At 44.9% G+C, this 12583-nt stretch overlaps 1 protein-coding gene across 2 annotated transcripts in view; it reads right to left on the bottom strand.

The window, feature by feature from the left end:
• LOC109908817 (transmembrane protein 108-like) overlaps window positions 1–12583 on the bottom strand; it is an 87541-nt gene that overhangs the window by 48566 nt on the left and 26392 nt on the right. The window lies entirely within an intron of this gene.

Here is a 12583-nt window from a genome sequence, read left to right as displayed (position 1 = left end):
TATACTGTCAAGCCTCCATTACACACTACTCCCTTAAAACCGGTTACATCTGCTTCATTCCACTTGTTCAACCACTCCTTTAAAAGCGGTAATATCTGGTCCCTATTGGACTCGCCCCCCTTATTGACCTCCAGCAGTAAGTCAAATGAGAGGGTTGAAGGAAGTTAATGTTGGAAGGCCCGTCCTTCGATCACTCCCTCTGGTACTTCCCATGGCCCCGTCTCTGGCTCTGCTGATGCTGTTCGGCGGTGAAGGTGCTGATGTTGATAGTGAGTGGGGCTGGCTTTATGATCCTCTGCTGATGCTGTTCGGCGGTGAAGGTGCTGACGTTGGTAGTGCGTGGGGCTGGCTTTATGATCCTCTGCTGATGCTGTTCGGCGGTGAAGGTGCTGACGTTGATAGTGCGTGGGGCTGGCTTTATGATCCTCTGCTGATGCTGTTCGGCGGTGAAGGTGCTGACGTTGATAGTGCGTGGGGCTGGCTTTATGATCCTCTGCTGATGCTGTGGAGTCATTCAGATCTCCCCTTCTGTCCTTCTTCCCCTAATGTCAAATCTCAGATTTTCTGGCTTTCTGCTCTCTCCGTCCCATAATCAGCTGTAGCTCAGCAGGGTGGAGTGTTACATCCATCCCATGGTACACAACAATATACATATACAGTGGGGCAAAAAGTATTTTAGTCAGCCACCAATTGTGCAAGTTCTCCCACTTAAAAAGATGAGGCCTGTAATTTTCATCATAGGTACACTTCAACTATGACAGAAAATGAGAAAAGAAAATCCAGAAAATCACATTGTAGGATTTTTAATGAATTTATTTGCAAATTATGGTGGAAAATAAGTATTTGGTCAATAACAGAGGTCAAACGTTTTCTGTAAGTCTTCACAAGGTTTTCACACACTGTTGCTGGTATTTTGGCCCATTCCTCCATGCAGATCTCCTCTAGAGCAGTGATGTTTTGGGGCTGTTGCTGGGCAACATGGACTTTCAACTCCCTCCAAAGATTTTCTATGGGGTTGAGATCTGGAGACTGGCTAGGCCACTCCAGGACCTTGAAATGCTTCTTACGAAGCCACTCCTTCTTTGCCCGGGCGGTATGTTTGGGATCATTGTCATGCTGAAAGACCCAGCCACGTTTCATCTTCAATGCCCTTGCTGATCGAAGGAGGTTTTCACTCAAAATCTCACGATACATGGCCCCATTCATACTTTCCTTTACACAGATCTGTCGTCCTGTCCCTTTGCAGAAAAACAGCCCCAAAGCATGATGTTTCCACCCCCATGCTTCACAGTAGGTATGGTGTTCTTTGGATGCAACTCAGCATTCTTTGTCCTCCAAACACGACAAGTTGAGTTTTTACCAAAAGGTTCTATTTTGGTTTCATCTGACCATATGACATTCTCTCAATCTTCTTCTGGATCATCCAAATGCTCTCTAGCAAACTTCAGACGGGCCTGGACATGTACTGGATTAAGCAGGGGGACACATCTGGCACTGCAGGATTTGAGTCCCTGCGGCGTAGTGTGTTACTGATGGTAGGCTTTGTTACTTTGGTCCCAGCTATCTGCAGGTCATTCACTAGGTCCCCTAGTCCCCAGATCTTGCGTGGAGCCCCAGATCGAGGGAGATTATCAGTGGTCTTGTATGTCTTCCATTTCCTAATAATTGCTCCCACAGTTGATTTCTTCAAACAAAGATTCAGATTCAGTCTTCCCAGCCTGGTGCAGGTGTACAATTGTGTTTCTGGTTTCCTTTGACAGCTCTTTGGAGTGTGACTGTTTGAGGTTGTGGAGGTGGCTTATGGTAAAGAAAGTAGAGAAAGAAAGTAAAGAAATGAACTTTCAATTCTCTGAAAGGAACATTCAATTATCTGGCAACAGGTCTGGTGGACATTCCTGCAGTCAGCCTGCAGTCAGCCTGCCAATTGCACACTCCCTCAAAACTTGACACATTGTAGCATTGTGTTGTGTGACAAAACTGCATATATTTGATTAGAGTGGCCTGTTATTGAAGACCTCTACTGCAGGATGCAACTCAACCAACCTACTACCAGTCATATTTGCATTTGGATGTATTTTCCAACCACCTGAAAAGATCAGCTAGCTGAGTAGCTGTGTTTTTGAGATGTACATTGTGGCATTCCTTTCATTAGAGAAAAAACAGGTGCATATCATGACTCTACTCCATAGAGAGAGAGTGGAGAGGCTGTGGATTTAACTAGCTGAGACAGAGGAAAGCATCAGGCCGTTCACACATTGGGAGCTGTCATAGAAATAGAATTACTAGCATGGGTAAAGCCCCTCAGACCACTGCACAGATTACAGCTGGACACAGTCAGAGAGAGATAATGTGTTATGGCAGGCCGTGTCATGGTCCTTAAAGTCCAGGAGCTGGACGGAACAATAGTCCTAAAACAGAGCATTATGTCAGGGTATGTGTTTGAAATATGTTGCTTAGAAGAAGAATCAAAATACCTAATTCTATAGGATATAATAAGACAGAATATATATCCATCCAAAGATGCAAACATGGGGAATCATTCACATAGAGGTAGACCCACAAAGATCCTATAAATTAGTTCTATATGAAATTGTATTGGAATACGTCTGTGTATTTTCTGTGTCAGAGACAGCTAGCAGCTCCATGACATTCCAGCCTTTTACAGGAGAATAACAAATCAACAGCTACATGGCAACTGACACACACACAAACACACACACACACTGTGGCCATTGCCATGGCAACTCTAATAGTAGGCCTACATTATATATTCAAATCTCCTTGGCGAGGACAAACTCGGGTCTCCATCAGAGAGAATAAAAACTTTAAAAGACAAATAAATTCTAAAAGAGAAAGACAAAATAAAGCACTCACCACTGGGACTGAGAGAATAAGACTTTCAGAAACCATCCCCTTCCTCCTAGCAGCTCAGCCTTTGTGTTTGGGCTCATGTTGACAGCCCTTTGGGTCCCCAAAATGCCTTTGCTGCTGCTACTACTTGGAGAACACAGCTCTGAATAGTGAGTCAGGAGGGGGGCACAGAGTTTACGCCCCAGCCAAGGTCGCTCGAGATGGGGTAGTGAAATATAAATCTGTCAATCCGTCTCCCCCGGGGTACAAGCCCGCAAGGATAACAATGCCTTTTGATTTTGGACTTCTCTCTTTTTTACTTTAGGGGTTTAGCGTCTAAGGGTCTGGCTCTATGCTTGCATGAAGCTGCACTTTCCATAACAAGAGAGTAAAGAGAGCGAGGTGGGAGGGATTCACTGAACGAGTGGACAGGGTTGTGCAATGACAACCCACAGATGACCCAAAGCCCTAATCACACGCTTTTATGGACGCTGTTGAGCTGATATTTTCCTCACTCCAATACATGGTTCTCAAGACTAGGTTTATCGGCTTGTTACAGGTGCATTGAATGAACACACTGTGTGTCTCAAATAGCAACCTATTCTATTCCCTATATACTGTAGTCCACTCCTTTTGACCATTGGGATCTGGTCAAAAGTAATGCACTTTGTAGGAAATAGGGTGCCATTTGGGATGCAGACGCTGTCTATCTGTGAGGGCGGTCGGTAAATAGAGACAGAGAAATTAGGAGAGACGTGCTTCTGAATTCATTACACAGATTTATGGAGTCAAACCTCAGTCAAAAAGTATTACAGAAACAAATATATGACCGAGGTGTTACATGGACTTCTGACTTTTGTTTCCTTCACTTTCTATCAGATAGCTGAAAAGCAAACATGCGCACATTGTCTCAATGTAGGTTGCCCCATGTAGGCTGCCCACATTGGCAGATGCGCATTTGCTATTTCATAGGAACTTTTTTATTTATAATTTATGACATTTAAATGTAATGCATTAATTGCATAATTTTCCAAACATGTTACACTGTATCAGAAAAAACCAACACAACAGTGACACAGAACAGTTACACTCAATAACTGTTGCACCAAAATAACTGGGTGCAAACCAAACCTCCAAATATTCTAATGAGCCCCGCCACTCGCTGTGCTTGGTATGGCCTAGCCTGTGCTGGGCTTGCTGTTGGCGAGCCCCTGTTGGGCTCGGTGTGGGCTGGCCCGTGTTGGGCTGTGGTGGGCTAGCTTGTGTTGGGCTGGAGTGGGATTGATGTGGACTAGCCTGTGTTGGGCTTGTTGTGAGCTCGTCCGTGTCGGGCTGGTGTGGGCTTGGTGTGAACTTTCTGCGGGCTATCCCATGCCCACCTTTATTTATTTACCTTTATTTAACTAGGCAAGTCAGTTAAGAACAAATTCTTATTTTCAATGACAGCCTAGGAACAGTGGGTTAACTGCCTGTTCAGGGGCAGAATGACAGATTTGTACCTTGTCAGCTCGGGGGTTTAAACTTGCAACCTTCCGGTTACTAGTCCAACTCTCTAACCACTAGGCTACCCTGCCGCCCCACCTTGGCCACCGAATACCCATATGGGGCCAATGGGTGTCATGTTTTCTAGGATAGATTTACCAACTTTTGCATAAACCACATTTCTCTATCATAAATGTAGAAATAGGTACATTTACAGTAGGCCACCAAGGCAGCCCCAGAGGATAAACAATGTGTAAGTACCAAATTACATCCTAAATCACTATATAGTGCACTACCCATAGGGTAGAAATGAAAATAGGTGCCATTTTGGAAACAGACCGGTTACATCAGATTAGTAAAGTGGATTTCCATTGGACCTCATTGGCGTGATCTCAAGGGGTTCCATGTGATTGCGACATGACTCTGATGCCTATCTCCACCCCATCCTCCCAGAGGACCAATTTCTTTCCCCCCTTCGATGGGAATCAGTAAACAGTTCCTGATAACATGGCCTCCCACCTGACGCAAAGGGCCTCGTTCTCTCCATGTGTTTCCTGTGCTGCTGTTTGTGGGGAGGATGAGTCTCAGAGGGCCATGACTCAGAAGTGCTGATGTCTCAGGGCCCTCTCGCGCTCTTAGTGACCTCACAGTAGATCCAGGGCTGGACTACTGCATTTGGGGCCCATTTTGCCATGGAGCTGAGAGAAAAATCACTGAGTCGTTTGGCCCTGAGCAGACCAAGGTTGGGCTTTCATAACAGGAATTCACCCCCCCCCCCCCCCTGGCAATAGATGACGGGCCTGATTACAATGAACAATTCCATTATGAAACAAATAACACTTCTTCAAGCATGTGGCACAGCAATAACTAAGAGCCAGTGAGCAGTGACTCAGAGTAGCCGATTGGTTGATCGTGCCACTGGAGTGCTGCTGTGATCACTTAATTGGCCAGCCAGCCAGCGAAAACAAATTGAATGTTTACTGCAGTATCGATTTGCTCCAATAACATTCCCTGATGAAATAGCACCAGGTATTTACCACAAGCTCTATAGAAAGGAATGCTTGGTTCTTCAGCATCCCATTCCTCCTCTCCGCCACGCCAAATGTGTATCTGCAGGATGCTACGGTGCTGAGTCACTGGCAGTGCTGAGTCACTGGCAGTGCTGTGCTGTAATTGATGACGCTGTCGACGTCATCGGCCATGGCCCTGATGAAAGGATGAGTTGCGGTTGCCATGACATGCAGGCTGGAGGCGGTTGGCGCTGGCTGCATGGGTCATCAATCAGCGCAGCCTGCCACCACTTCTCCCGCCAACCAGCTAGTAAATGCCAGGCCATTAAAAGGAAATTAGACTCCCAGCATGCCATTCACCCCGATGCGGCGGGAGGTGGGGACACATCATCACTTCCTATCAACCCTCACTGACTAACTGGTCTGGCTACCTGAGTCTCTTGCCACTTACATAATCATGGGGGATTCTCACATACTGTACTGCCTGCCTGACTCCCTGTCTGTCTGTACATCTCAACAACCAGTCTAAACCCTTGAGAGTAAAAGGATAGAAAGGAGTAGCAACAGCTGATTTATAACGTTGCAATAATTAGTTCACAAAATGCCTCTGCAAGAACATTAATCACCAAAAAGAGACACACCACTGGCATAAAATACATCCGTACTGTCACGTCTACTCCCGCTCAACGTCGTCGGTCTACTAAGCACTGGTCCTGGCAACCCTCATTTCGCACACCTGGACCTTCCGGATTACTCCCCATATAGTTACCTTTGTTTTATGGGAATGACATTCTGGTGAGGGGGCAAACAAAACAAACATTGGGCCAATTAAAAAGTGCAGAACTGATTTTCCCAGTACAACTAGCACATATACATATATATATATATATATATATATATATATATACACACACACCATATATCTTCACAGAGCTGTGGATGTCAATTCCCATTTCTCTCCCTGGTTTAGAAGCTAGGTTAACATCAGTAATGCAAGGCAGAACAGTGTAGTACCAGGGATGATACAGTTGAAGTCAGAAGTTTACATACACTTAGGTTGGAGTCATTAAAACCTGTTTTTCAACCACTCCATAAATGTCTTGTTAATAAACTGTACTTTTGGCAAGTCGGTTAGGACACTTTGTGCATGACAAGTCATTTTTCCAACAATTGTTAACAGTTATTTCACTTATAATTCACTGTATCACAATTCCAGTGGGTCAGAAGTTTACATACACTAAGTTGACTGTGCCTTTTAATAGCTTGGAAAATTCCAGAAAATGATTATGGCTTTAGAGGTTTCTGATAGGCTAATTGACATCATTCGACTCAATTGGAGGTGTACCTGTGGATGTATTTCAAGGCCTACCTTCAAACTCCGTGCCTCTTTGCTTGACATCATGGGAAAATCAAAAGAAATCTGCCAAGACCTCAGGAAAAAAAATGTAGACCTCCACAAGTCTGGTTCATCCTTCCAAGTATCTATATCCACAGTAAAACGAGTCCTATATCGACATAACCTGAAAGGCCGCAAGAAAGAAGCCACTGCTCCAAAAATGCCATAAAAAAGCCAGACTACGGTTTGCAACTGCACATGGGAACAAAGACCGTACTTTTTGGAGAAATGTCCTCTGGTCTGATGAAACAAAAATAGAACTGTTTGGCCATAATGACCATCGTTATGTTTGGAGGAAAAATGGGGACGCTTGCAAGCCGAAGAACACCATCCCAACCGTGAAGCACGGGGGTGGCAGTATCATGCTGTGGGGGTGCTTTGCTGCAGGAGGGACTGGTGCACTTCACAAGATAGACAGCGATATGTGGATATATTGAAGAACCATCAAGACATCAGTGCACTTGGTCGCAAAATTAGGTCTTCCGAATGGACAATGACCAAGCATACTTCCAAAGTTGTGGAAAAATGGCTTAAGGACAACAAAGTCAAGGTATTGGAGTGGCCATCACAATGCCCTGACCTCAAACCTATAGAAAATGTGTAGGCAGAACTGTAAAAGCGTGTGAAAGCAAGGGGGCATACACACCTGACTCAGTTACACCAGCTCTGTCAGGAGAAATGTTTCCCACTTATTGTGGGAAGCTTGTGGAAGGCTACCCGTTTAAAGGCAATGCTACAAATTACTAATTGAGTGTATGTAAACTTCTGACCCACTGGGAATGTAATGGAAAGAAATAAAAGCTGAAATAAATCACTCTACTATTATTCTGACATTTCACATTCTTAAAATAAAAGTGGTGATCGTAACTGACCTAAGACAGGGAATTTTTACTAGGATTAAATGTCAGGAATTGCGAAAATCAAATCAAATGTATTTATATAGCCCTTCGTACATCAGCTGATATCTCAAAGTGCTGTACAGAAACCCAGCCTAAAACCCCAAACAGCAAGCAATGCAGGTGTAGAAGCGCATGGTGGCTAGGAAAAACTCCTTAGAAAGGCCAAAACCTAGGAAGAAAAACAGAGTTTAAATGTATTTTGCTAAGGTGTATGTAAACTTCAGACTTCAACTGTACACCTGCCAATAGCAATTTGTGTAGGAGTGACATGGAGCACAGCAGCATAGCAGCGTAGTGAGTGGGCACCTGTTTAGTGTGTGTGTGTGTGTGTGTCACAGTCTGTGTGTGGTCGGCTCCACAGGCTGACTCTGCCAGCTCAGCTCTCATAACCACCCACACACACACCCGGGGAATGAGTATCTTACTCATTTACTTGAGTGCCTCCACTCAGTAAAAACCCCAGCAGCACCTGCCTGCAGTAGAAAGGAGAGTTATGGGAAGTCCAACAACACCTCCATCGTCCCCGTTACTCACTAGCCAAGCCTGCCCTCTGACGACGACCATTCATCAGAGCAGCTGTGACCAAGGTCCTGTGTGTGCATTTGTTTGTGTATGTGTGTGTGAGAGCGCACATGGGTCTGATTCATCAGTAACAAAAGGTACAGCTCGAATAGACTTCAAATAGTATTATGGTCAGCAACAAAGATAACGGACTGACTGACTGCATGGCACAGAATGGAAAATGATCCTATAACTGGCTGCAGGCAAACTGTCAACACCAATAATGGGACATATAGCTGAAGACAGATCTGGTTGTCTGATGGATAGCTCAAGGGTGCACACACACACACGCATGCACAAAAATCACACACACACACAAAGTGCTAGCCCTATATCAATCTGATATGCCTAACATCTAGTCATTGCATAGCTGTCACACATGCCTTATGTCCCTTTAGAGTTATTGGGATGAGCAGTGAAGATGGAGATATTGGGATGCAGCTCATCTCTCTTTGGCAGCGTCCCTGTTGTAAACACTGTATATCTCTCCTCTCCCCCTCTCTATATCTATATCCACCTTACCTGAGTGGCACAGCGGTCTAAGGCACTGCACCGCAGTGCTGGAGGCCTCACTACAGACCCGGGTTTGATCCCAGGCTGTATCACAACCGGCCGTGATCGGGTGTCCCCATAGGGCAGCGCATAATTGGCCTAGCGTCGTCCGGGTTAGGGGAGGGTTTAAATAAAGGTGAAATAAAATTTAAAAAATCTGTCCTTGTGTGACCCTGCAGTAATAATATGATTGACTGCTGCCGTGTTGTGTGGTGCTGCTGATTAACAGTAAAGTGAAGCTAGCAGCGCATCACGTCCTGCTACGCCTGTCACAATCACTAAGAAAATAATACAGCCAGAAAACAGAGAGCGTGGGTTGTGATTGACACCTAAATTCACCACACTTTACACAAAGCCTGAAGACGACGCCTGTCAGAATTTCCTGGCAAGACAGGGTGCATCCCAAATCCTCCAGGAGAATGCTGTGCGGTGGTTACTGTAAGATATTTTTTACTGCGTTTTACTGCTTTTCCATTGACCATGCTGTATCTGTCCCCTACTGATGAAGTGAAGAGGTATTGTGTCGATCCTTTAATATACTTCATTTCTCCCATTCAAGTGAAACATGACAGAAAACAATTAAAATGCCTAGAAGAATAACTCAAGGATTAAACATCTCTGTCATTTAACAGATGCATCAACATGAGATTAGAGCAGAATCTGTTTCCTCTTGTGCCTTGTGCAAATTTCTGACGCAAAGGGCAGACATTTCAGCTCAAGTCTAGTTCAAGACAAGCCCCCTTACATCAACATCGTCTAATCGTTACAGTTTAAAAATTGTTGGCTGGATCTGCCAGATAGACACGTCAACTCAGCCACTGCGTCAGCCACTGCGTGAAGCACATTGATTATTGGACTAGGCGATCAATGAGACCTTAGTAGCAAATAACGAGCATGTAGCCTTTTACCCTTGATCCACCCAATGCCTTGCTGTCTAGTGGGCGGGGCTACTCAGCTGTGAAAGCTGCTTGATTGGCACTTTGAATTCCTTGATAAAACATTGGTTTGGTTTTGTTGGTGTTGTACTTGGGTGACTTAGTGTGCAACCGTTGGCTGACTGTGTTGGGTGTTCAGCTTGCGCTAGTGTTGGTATTTGAGGCTTTGGTTAACTGCATGAGCAAGTAGTCAGTCGATACAGTGCCGTGTCTCTCAAGCTTGGCTCTTTGCATCGTGGGTGGGCGGGGATGTGTGTGATGGAGTACCTGCAGTGGCCCACTTCAGTCTGTTGATTGCCTACTGTGGGAGTGGCTGTGATAGCTGTGCCCTCCGATCTCATAGCCTCAAGCACAACTTGACCCACCCTACTCCCGTCGAACACTCCTTTATCTCCCATGACCCCTTGGTCTTCTCTCCTCATTTACTTGTGTCCCTCTCTCTCTTCTTTCCCTCTCTCATCTTTCCTTAGACAAGCTTGATCCCTCCATGTCCTAACTCTCTGTTGCATTGCCTTCAGAAACGACTTGTAAACGACGCTAAGAAACAATCATCAGCTGACGTGTACAGCTGCAATGCTTAAAAATAATCATATTAGGACATGCACCACTTCTGGGACATTATCACAGCACCAAGCATCAAATAAATATCCTATTTGAAATGAGCAGTTGACACTGTCTGGCAATACCAAAAGCATGGATTCACAGGGATGTTCTAAAGAGGACATATGTACTCTTCTGACCTTTACAGGCTGAGTGTCAGTGTGACTCACGTCAGTAGGGGTGGTGTGTGAGTGTGTATGTGCATGTGTGTGTAACTGGCCGGAGTCGGCCGTCATTGTAAAGAAGAATTTGTTCGTAACTGACTTAAATAAAAAAATTAAAAGCATGGAGTTTAGCACAATGAAAAGTAAGGAATGTATTGTAAGTAATGGTAAAACTTGTTGGCTCACCATTCAAAACTCACTTTAAAGCAGACAAGGGGTTGAAAGAAAAACAAAATGCCAAACAAATGTTCTGTAGGTCGTATTAATGAGGGAATTAAAACTCAGATTCAGTTGTTTTAGATTCAGCTGAGCTCCCATAGTTCCATGCTGTGGGGACAGACAGTGGTTAGTCAGAAAGCGCCACGGGAGGGACAATGTCCTGTCCAACGAGACTTCACCGTTCAGCCCTTTCTTAACTCTGATTGGTCAGACAAAGCAGGGATATTTTTAGCCCCGGAGACACAGCAGTATCAGATGCGTCTCCTCACCAGTGATTTGAAATGGAGACAAACAGCCCAGCGTCCCACAGCCCATTCTGTAGTGTAGGATGACACAGCAGCGGCTAGCGCTGCAAGGCCAGGGGAGCTGTCAACGACTATCAATCCTCCCACAACCCAGCAGGCATTGCAGTTACCTGGTAAACCTCCTCCGGTGCACCTTGCCCTGTTGCTGCACACTGTTCTATAGAGCCTGACACAGCCGGCCGTGATACATGGGGAGAGGTAGTAGAAGGAAAAACAAAGCTTTCCTCCGACAAAATAAAATGAAAACTGATGCTCGAGAACCGCAGTACAGGCATCTGAAAGCATGTAATTGAGGAGGAAGGTAGGTCAAGGTGTTTGTCAATTGGATGTTTTTATGAGCTACCAATGGGAAACTTTAAGGAAAGTTAATGCCATGTCGGTACAATTAAGTCCCTGAGGTCCTATTGCACATCACTCAAGGAGTGGTGAGTCGTGTGTAGAGGACAGCAGAGTACAGTGGTTAGGGAGTTGGAAAGATTCAAGTTTAAGAGGGACACACAATGAGGATTCCTCTAAGCTTGAGAGAGGACACACAGTGGGAGTATCCTGCTGCTTGTCTAAATCATTCACGTAATAATAAAGTATCATGCATAAAAATTAAAGCAATTTTAGTGGCCCTTAGGGTATCTACCCTGCATGAGGGATTAATAATGTAATGGTGTAATATCATAAATTAGGGCTGTATCCTGCGGCCACAGAAGTGAGGCATGTCACGCCTTCTCCTTGGGTTGCGTTTGATGTTTCTCCATAAAATGTCTAATGGACACCAATAGAGTGGGCGTAATAACACAAACATAATTCATCTCTCAGATAAACTGATGACAAAGTGCCATCATATATATAAAAAATAAAAAAATGAAGAAAGTTGGACCCGTTCCGAAAATATAGAGACCCGTTCCAAACGGACCCGAGGACAGCTTGACCCTTTCCGAATAGACCTGGTCAGATCCAGGCCCAGTCCGATCTGAGTGATGGAAACAGCTGAAAATATTTTAAGCCACTTCATTAAATCGGCACTGGTAAAGCACGAGATTGGGGAAAGAGAGGTGCCACTCTTGCAGGTGGGGGAGGGACCATGCTGTGAGCAGGGAGGGAGAGACATCAACCAACCAACAAGCCGACTTGCGCTATAGTAGACTAACGTTAGGAAGCTTGGCTAATTGAGGCTGCAATGCAGCTCTTTCTCATCCTACAGTTACAAATAACAACTCCATTCAGAAGTAGCAGCCTACCTGTTGTGTCTTGGTCATTGTAGCCTTTCCTTCTCCTTTAACTTTTAATTCCATCATTTGAATTCCATCTTCCATTGATTAGATATCTCCTAACTTTTGCCACACACGCAGCGAGGCTCTATGACTGTAGCCTATTGCCGCTTTGATGACTTATGATTGGCCAACAACAAGCTACACGCGCCACGCTCCATTTTCATGAAAAGCTAAATAAAATGACGCTCTCTCTACTGCAGCAGTCATGTTGGGATCTGTACGAGCTCTTCCAGACAAGTCGGTTAAAGTAACAACTCAGACCCATGATAATCATATATGATCTGGCCCAGACTCGTGACATTAATTTGAATATTGGATCCAGACCCACTCATGTCCCAGATCGGG

Source organism: Oncorhynchus kisutch, linkage group LG18 (assembly GCF_002021735.2).
Source record: "Oncorhynchus kisutch isolate 150728-3 linkage group LG18, Okis_V2, whole genome shotgun sequence".
Classification (NCBI taxonomy): domain Eukaryota; kingdom Metazoa; phylum Chordata; class Actinopteri; order Salmoniformes; family Salmonidae; genus Oncorhynchus; species Oncorhynchus kisutch.
The sequence above is the reverse complement of the archived record's forward strand: the minus strand, read 5'-3'. Positions and strand labels throughout refer to the sequence as shown.